The sequence below is a fragment of the Trematomus bernacchii genome, unplaced genomic scaffold (assembly GCF_902827165.1).
Source record: "Trematomus bernacchii unplaced genomic scaffold, fTreBer1.1, whole genome shotgun sequence".
NCBI lineage: Eukaryota > Metazoa > Chordata > Actinopteri > Perciformes > Nototheniidae > Trematomus > Trematomus bernacchii.
The window spans coordinates 664,503-673,364 of NW_022987580.1; the positions used below are offsets into that span (position 1 = coordinate 664,503).

General features: G+C 38.7%; 2 non-coding genes across 2 annotated transcripts; one reads left to right on the plus strand and one right to left on the minus strand.

Moving 5' to 3' along the window:
* Positions 1-6,503: 6,503 nt before the first annotated feature.
* On the plus strand, positions 6,504-6,587 carry trnas-cga. The gene has a single exon. It is a non-coding gene; the product is annotated as a tRNA-Ser (tRNA).
* Positions 6,588-8,533: 1,946 nt separating this feature from the next.
* trnas-cga lies at positions 8,534-8,617 on the minus strand. The gene has a single exon. It is a non-coding gene; the product is annotated as a tRNA-Ser (tRNA).
* Positions 8,618-8,862: the final 245 nt, after the last annotated feature.

An 8,862-nucleotide genomic window follows, 5' to 3' on the forward strand; every position in this document is an offset into this window, starting at 1 on the left:
CCACCATACAATTACCTCTTGTTTGGGTTTAAAATCCTCTTTTTCAGTTTAAATTGTATTTTTTTATGCTGTTGATGAGTCGACACTCTGGACAGGGGTGAAGGAGCCATATGCAGTAATGCACAGGAAATGGTTTTCCATCTCAAACTAATTTAAAATGAGTCCTGATCAAATATATTTCTCAACACCATGAAGCAGAAATATCAGAAGGCAATAAAAAGCTTGAGGTGCAAATTGACACTCAGACAGAAATCATTTCCAGGATTCTGCAAATGGAAGAAAAAGGGTAGAGGATGAGTGCAAATTAAATAGAAATAAGGGTAAAACAGTAGAGAACCACTTCCTGTTTTGAACACTGGGGTCATTTTGTAATCATTGAATCTTTGGTGACGCAGCAGCCTCACAATAAAATGCATTTATGTGATGCATGCTGTTACGCAAGACTTCCTGTAGGTGGTGCTGCAGGATAAGCAGTTATTTTCCTCTCTGCATATAACCAGGTTTGGTGAGTAACAGATTACATGTAAGAGGATCACCAGGATTCATTTGTATTAACTGTACTACCTTAGAGTTACATAAAAATAAATCAGATTACTGTCACCTTTCTGAAAATGGGGATGGCAAGGATTACAATGTTAGTAAAAACCTAAAAAGAGCATCTATAGATGCTCTTTTTAGGTTTCAGATCTAGACATGACAAAACACAACACAGACAGATCGTGACAATTTGACTGATACTCTGCAATGCACTACAAGTTTATGTTTAACCACTTAGACCCTACAGTATATACTTTGTAATAATTTAATAATTTACCTGTTGAAGTGACACTGGCTGTCAAATTGTCCCCTAACCCTTTTCCTAACAGGTACTACAAGCCCATATCATTTCTTTAAACACTGTTCTATTGTTTTTCATGTTTTTCAAAATGTATCAGATATCACAAGACTTCCAGCAGCTTCATCCAGAGGCAGTGGGAAAACTGTTTCAGAACTGGGCTACTATGAGTGACCGAATCCTTACATATGCCCAGCGAGAGGGAAAACTGCCCTTGGTGTTTGATGACATGACACCAGGTAAGCTATTTCTTACTATGTAACACACACACACACACACACACCGGTTCTTTGAAAATAGCAGATCTACAAGCTTGCATTGCGTCCCAATGAGACTCGTTGTGAGCTTGTAGATCTGCAATTTTTTTAATATTTTAACAATCATCTTGTATGGGGTCCCTTGCACAACATGTTTTCGGATGGGAGTTTTTGGACAAATACATAAATACATGAACAAGTTTGTGAACCACTTCATTAGATACCTTGTTGTCTTTCTTTGATTCCTGCTCCCCCCCTTCCTTATCTTTCTCTTTCTGGAAACAATCAAAACGATGGAGCTTGCACAAAAACAAATGTCACCCACTGTTTTACACTTGTAAACCTGTGATGTGACAATAAAGATTCAGATTCTGATAAGATGTCACAACACTTCCTGTGATTATAATAGGCTATACAATTCACGCCTTGTTTTTACCATTCAACACCAGGGCAGAAAAGTCAATATTGCTTCAGAAATATCAATCTTTATATACTATTTAAATGTTGATGTTAATATGTATTATTCTTATATTGGGTAGACCGAGCTTTGAAAGTCCTGCCGACTCTGCTTCCTCCATCGGTCTACAAGATTGGAGGAAAAGTCCACAGACCCACCATAGAGGAGTCCCGCAAGTCCTTCATTAATATCCAACCAGTAAGTTTTACTTTTGTTTTTCTACTTCAATAATGGTGGGTGTTTCTGTGTTTATATACTAGCATTTTCATACTTCCATAAAAAAGATAATAAAAACAACATGCGTAACTTAAATGGCAGGTTATATTGCAAGTAACTGTTGTGTAATTAACAGGTGGGGACCAACATGGTACAGTACCTACAGACAGCAGAGAGAACTCAACCCTTCCCGCACATCTTGTGTCTTGGTGATGACATGACAACATGCCAGACCTTCACCATTGTGTCAGACAACGCCATTGAAACGGACACTTTGCTGGGTGCAGTAGACCTTTGTTTTAAGGCTTTCTTTGTGTTTGACATCAATTACACAAAGCAGTGTCTCCCTACCTGGGAGTTTATCCAACAGGCAGTATATGAAATTGATGGACATGAATCCTCAAATGTCAAATTTTTGAGGACATCAATTGCAGCTTAGGCCTAAAAGTACACAGAGAGAGAAGTAGCCTTTTAGTGATGTGATTGTGTCAAACAAGTTGACGGCTGCTCTCTAAAAATATGAATGACACAAAACATGATTGTAAAACACAGGAGGCACACACTTTAATTGTGTCAAAACATTGACACACGTTTACACTGTACCTACTAGTCCTGTTAATTCATTTATTTTTATTTTATTTTTATTACTTTACGTGATTTTATTTAATTTACTTCATTTATTTATTTACCTTGTTATGTTTGTGTCTGTATATAGTTTCTGCCGGGAAGAGAAATGTTTTATCTCTATATTTAAACATGTTTTTTTTGTTTGACAAATGTTGTCTCGTGCAAAAGTAGCGAAAATAGCTGATCTGCTCACAATATGTCAGCAAATGATTTTGTCTCCATTGTTCTTTTATAGTGGAAATGGAATGTTGGCGATTTGCCAAAGCTGTTGAAATGATCAATAAATGCATTTTTTATATATATGGTGTGTTTGGAGATAATTATTATACATTATTATTATATTCTATTTAGCCCAACAATATAGTTAATTTCAATCACTAGCTTGAGTCAAATGAACAAACCAGCACATGGGTTAAAATTATCCAGCCCAGCAAATGGGTTAAGACAACCCAGCGCGTGTTCTGTCCTATAGTGACTCAGCAGCTGGGTTATGATTGGGTTATTTTTTAACCCAGTAGTTTTAAGAGTGTAGTGTTTGTTGTAAAGGATCAGATGTTATCTCTTCTCTGTGAGCTGTATTGTTCTGTAATACTTTAAGTCTGAATCTATACGCCTACTGCCTGAATCTGCTTTATGGGATCTTAATCTTGAGACATTATTTTTTGCTTTAAATGTGGCCCTAGTCCTCTTAAAAAAAGATCTGACTTTTTGTCTCAGAATCATGATTTATTTTTCGTTTTGATATATGTTGTAAAAATTCTCACTTTTTTTTTTCATTCTGACTTTTTTTCAAATTCCTGACTTTTATCATATTTCTAATTAATTTTTCTAAATTCCAATTTCTTTTTACAAAACTGTTTTAAAAAATGTCATTTGTTTTTTTACTTTCCAGACAATGTTTTCCAAAATGTCACTGTTTTTGTATTCTGACTTTTTTCAAAACTTCAATTTTTTTGACATTCTTTTAAAAAATCTCACTTTTTCAAATTCCTGACGTTTGACATAATTCTCACTTTTTTGAAAACAATTCTGATATTTTTCCTAATTTCGATATTTTATCAAATTTCCGACTACTTTTTAAAATGTTCTTGAAAGAAATCTGACTTTATAAAAATTCTGAGTGGATCAGCTGTTATGTTACTTGGTCATTATGGGGAAAAGAACACCCGACAGGCAGATCAGGAGCCCGACGCGTAGCGGAGGGATCTTGATCAGCTTGAAGGCCTCGATGCACATTATCCTGACTAGACTTGCTCCAACTCTGCCTGTTTTTAAATCTCGTTTAAAAACCCACTTCTTTTCCCTGGCATTTACAGGCCAGGTGACACTTGTGCTTTTAAATTTGGGTTTTGTATTGTTTTTACATCATGTAGGAGAGTTTCTGGTTTCATTGTCTCGTGTTTTACATTTTGTTTCATGTCCTGTCTGTTTTTTTTATGTATGTATGCTATGTTTTTATACAGTTGTTGATGTACAGCACTTTATTCAACTCTGTTGTTTTTAAATGTGCTATAGAAATAAAATGGATTGGATTGGATCCCTTACTTATTACATGGTTTAGTTGAATACTCTATTCTGATTGGTCAATTCAGAACACGTGACACGTTGTTAATCCAGAACAGACAGACCGCTGTAAAGCATTTATTGACCGTTGTTAAGGACCAGGGGCGGACTGGCCATCGGGACGTTCGGGACGAATCCCGATGGGCCGGTACTGAAGTGGGCCGGTCGGACGATGTGGGCCGCTCGGATAACTCACTAGCACCCCCCACCCCCCCGTTGATCATTTACCGAGGTGAGCCGGCGGTACCGAAGTGGGCCGGTCGAGAGTCCCGGGCTGATTTGTAGTCCCAGTCCGCCCCTGTTAAGGACGCTCACATCTGCACAAAGAAGTCCGTTCGAGTTAACTGGCTGAAAAGCTTCGCGTCTGGATCCTGATCTGCCTGTCGGGTGTTCTTTTACCCATAATGACCGCCTCGCTGCACATTATCCCTTACCTGGAAACTGTACTGTTCTGTTCTCCAATACTTTAAGTGTTAATCGATACGCCTGAATCTGCTTTATGGTTTTCACTTCCTTTGCTTCATTTGTTCTGTTTTTAATTCAGCAGGTGAACCTATGTGTTCATAAAATAGTGTGTGTGAGCTTAACTGTGTGTATTAAACTAAAACGGAGCATTTTCTGTCAGCTCAGATTTTATTCATGCTTTTTTAAACTGTAGTGTGTGCTCATGTGTTTCATGGTTAAGGCTACTGCCTGGATATGCTTCATGAAATGCAGGTTTTCCTATAAATAAAATCTTTTTTTATCCTAAATATATTGGTTTCTCCTTTCCTAAGGTCACATTGTTCAGTTGCGTTACATAATACACTTCAGAAAAAAACAACTTATTGATATTTATTTACTCTTGGATTTATTTGCATTGCATTTGGTATTGAGTTAAACCAACAGTAACAGAAAGTATTCAGGTTACTTTTATATTGTGATACTCAAATTAGGTTATTGATTACATGTATTTACAGGTAACTTGTAATGGATTACATTTCTACAAAAACAAGGAGGCTTAAAAAACAATATCAATACATGAAAGATACATATATATTATAGAGATCTGTCTAAATAAACCATGTAAATGCAGCATGGTGTAAATGCTGTGTCATCCCTCATTAAGGCAGTGCGGTAGCTGTGATGCACCACTAGGGGGCGCTGCAGTATGTGCTTCAGCTTCAAAGCTTCACTGACTCATTTAAACTAAACATCAGCTGTGTGAGAGTCGGTCTTTTAAGAGAGAGATCCGGAGGAGGGTGCTGTGTGTTCTTGATCCTGAGGACTTCATTTTCCAGTTAAGGAGTTAATTATGTTTGCAGTAGATAAATGTTGCATCATCAGGATTATGCAGAATGTGAAGCAGTGAAAGAGACGCACGTGGAAACGGGAAAGAGACCGTTTAGCACAATTATGTTTCCAATTATACGTGAGACGTCTTTAATGCGCTGCACCTGGACTTCAGTTTCAGGGACTTTTATTACAGAAGAACGGACGTATTAAAAAAACAACACATTATCTGTGATATTATAACAGTCAGACATTCAGACAGAAAGAAAAACAATGGAGAGAAATGGTACATTTATTACCGAAATATGTCTATTAGTAACCGTTGACCTACTGGACCTCTCTACTATGGTTTCGTGCCAAAATGTTGGGGAAATAAGAAACCAAACAAACAAGTTATTTGTGTTTCATGATTTAATAACAAGCTTGTTTTGTTCTACGGCAAAAAAAACGTTGTTTGGAATATGCTAAATCGTGCGCTTTTAAGGATACAAGTGTGTGTGATAACAGAGGATGTTTGACCTCCTAGGAAATAAGCTTGACACTCTGTTTTAGGCATATGATAGCTATGTGATTAACATGATGATTCAGCCTCTATGGAGATAGACATGTGATAAGCATGCTCATTTCTGACGTGGAGCTAATCTGAAGTAAACATTGAATACTGCTTTCTATTCCTCCATCTTGTGACTGTGTAACTCCCTCTCTTGGATATCAGCATGTGAAGGACACTGTTCAGGAACTAGTTGATGCTCTGTATGTGATGACTACTTCCATTCTGGAGAGGATCAGAAATACATGGATCCTGAGATTGAAGCTCAAGCCGGTGACGAGAGAGATTTTTCTAACAAATGTCTTTTTGACAAAATTCATTTGAACACTGCTGTTGCTAACGAGTGTCTAAATGACACGACTAAACGTCATCACGCCCAACATTAGCGGCCTTTAGCTTAGCGTTGAAGTCATGTGACCGTGCTGTAGTTCCTTTATAGTCTAACGTTACCTTTTCACTTAAAGAATCATAGAGTTGTGTTAAAATGTGGAGATTCTCCTGCTGAACAAAACATGTAAGTATAAATCATAAATGTTTGTTTGCCACAGACATTAACCAGGGAGATGCTAACTTCAGGGACAAACTTCAATCTTGTTTAATCTTTGCACCACTCTTTAGTTATGATGGATAAAACCTATGAATTTATATACCTTGAGTCTTCAACAAATGTATATTGTCTGTCTCAGTAAGGAGATTATAGCCATTTCCCATATCTACATGAAGACAGCTGTGATGGCCGAGTGGTTAAGAGGCGTTGGACTCGAAATCCAATGGGGTTTCCCCGCGCAGGTTCAAACCCTGCTCACAGCGGTTGAAGAAACTAAAGGTTTCTTAAGTTTCATGGTGGTTGTCACAAATGTATAATGCAGAAACTAAGCTTCAATGCAAACAAAATGTAAGACTTCAACAGCTCAGAAAACAGGATGTGAAGCACTCTGTCTCTTTCCTTGAGAGTGCTTTAGGATCAAGAGAGCTAAAGACACACAGCGTCTTCTCTGGAAATGCAGAATTGAAGCCAAGATGTGTTCATCCCAACATGATGATGGAGTGAGAATGAGATGCAGGAATAAAATGAGGTTCACTTCTTCACAAATACAAATAAATACCCTTGCTTTGGTCTAACTCTTGCTGACTGTGTGCTATTGTTTTCTGTGATCCACAAACTTCTCTGTCAATCTGAAAACAGAAAAACATGTTCAAATTCAAAACACATATACTAGGCAAAAGTTGAAGGAAGTACTTCGGAGTTATATCCTCCTTATTGCTAATTAAAGTTTGTAAATTAGCATACCTGACAATGTTGACAGGACCTTCCTCTTTGAAAGAGAATGATCACGTCCTTATATTTCTATTTCCTGTCATTATTCATCACCAAAATAATCTGTTTGAGTCTTCCTCAGTGTCACATTTCATCCTCAAACACTCATCAAATGTTGGATAAATGACATTAAGAGGAGAAAGAGTGCAACTTTAATACCTAAAATAACTGAAATTATAATAAATGTCTGAGGAAATTAGCTTTAAAGTCACTTTGATGGATGTCTTTTAACACATTTTTGTGATTTCTGGCCATCATTTGTGGATAACACCTAATAAAGAGTTCAGACTCTTAAAGGGTAAAGGCTTTGGTTGTGGTCGAAATAATATTTTCTCTTTGGATGGTGAAATGACCTGGAAGTATGAGTGGCAGCAAGATCTAGATATGGACATCAGGTAGGACCAACACTCATGATCTTCACTGGTCAAGTCCTTCTTTTTGACTTGAACCAAGTGGTACAACTACCATGCACATATAGCGACTTAAAGGTCCCATGTCATGGCCATTTCTACTGATCATAGTTCCATTGTTGAGGTCTACTAGAATAGATTTACATTGTGCAATGTTCCAAACTCACATTGGTTTCTCATACAGCATCTCTGTATAGTCTGTGTATTCACTCTCTGTCCTACACGGCTTGTTGGAGCTCCTGCCCCCCCCCCCCTCCCTGTGAGCCCAGTGTGCTCTGATTGGTCAGGACGTTGCGAGGCTCGCTGCAGATCACCGCTGCTGTGAGCTGCTGCGAGGAGTGGACAGGTTTCCGGGTCGGCGATACAGCGAGAACAAGCGAAACTCATCCTGAGCACACACAAACACTCCCAGCCGAAGTAAAAACAATAAGTGTGGCTTGATATTGAGTAAGAAAAAGGTTTCTAACGCTGTGAGAATGGGTCTGCAGAGAGCATTTCTCCACCATCCCAACTCGTCTATTACCAACCAGGGAGCTCTATGCAAGTCAATGGGGACTCCCTGTTAGTTAGCCAAGGGATCCTGGTGTGTGAGGTGCTCCACGGATTGGTCCATTTGGGCCAATCCGGTCATTTGTTGTTGATCTGGGTGTTCACACGTCACAGAACCCAGGAAGCAAACAATGGAAAATGAGAAATCTCCAACGAGGCGTTCTGGGGCAGCATAGACAGGTCCTCTCTGTGTTAGAGTTTTACTCTCTACAGGGTGCACTTTGAGGGTTTGTGACTCTGCAGACCGTTTACATGCAGAAGCTTCATAACACAAGGGGACGGGTGATAACAGGAAAAGCATGACATGGGACCTTTAAGAAACACTGATACTCTTCAGCGCTGTGTGTCTTTTGCTCTCTTGATTCTAAAGCACTCGTGTTTCCTGAGCTGTTTAAGTCATACATTTTTTTTGCAATGGAACTTATTTCTCCATTATACATTTGTGACATACAACTTAAGAAATGTTTAGATTCTTCATTCGCTGTGAGCAGGGTTTGAACCTGCGCGGGGGAAACCCCATTGGATTTCGAGTCCAAACGCCTTAACCACTCGGCCATCACAGCTATTTATTTAAAGGGGACCTATCATGCAAAATGCACTTTGGTACGTCTTTTCTACATGAATATGTGTCCCCGGTGTTCCAGGGAACTCACCAAGTGTCAGAAAACACAACCCTCTCTATTTTCCTCCATACCCAAATCTCTAAAAAAGGGGCTGCAAACGGATCTGATAAAACTGATCCAGATTTGAACACTGTCCTGACGTCAGGACGGTGGCGCTACGGCTATTGGGCCAACTCCACCAATCA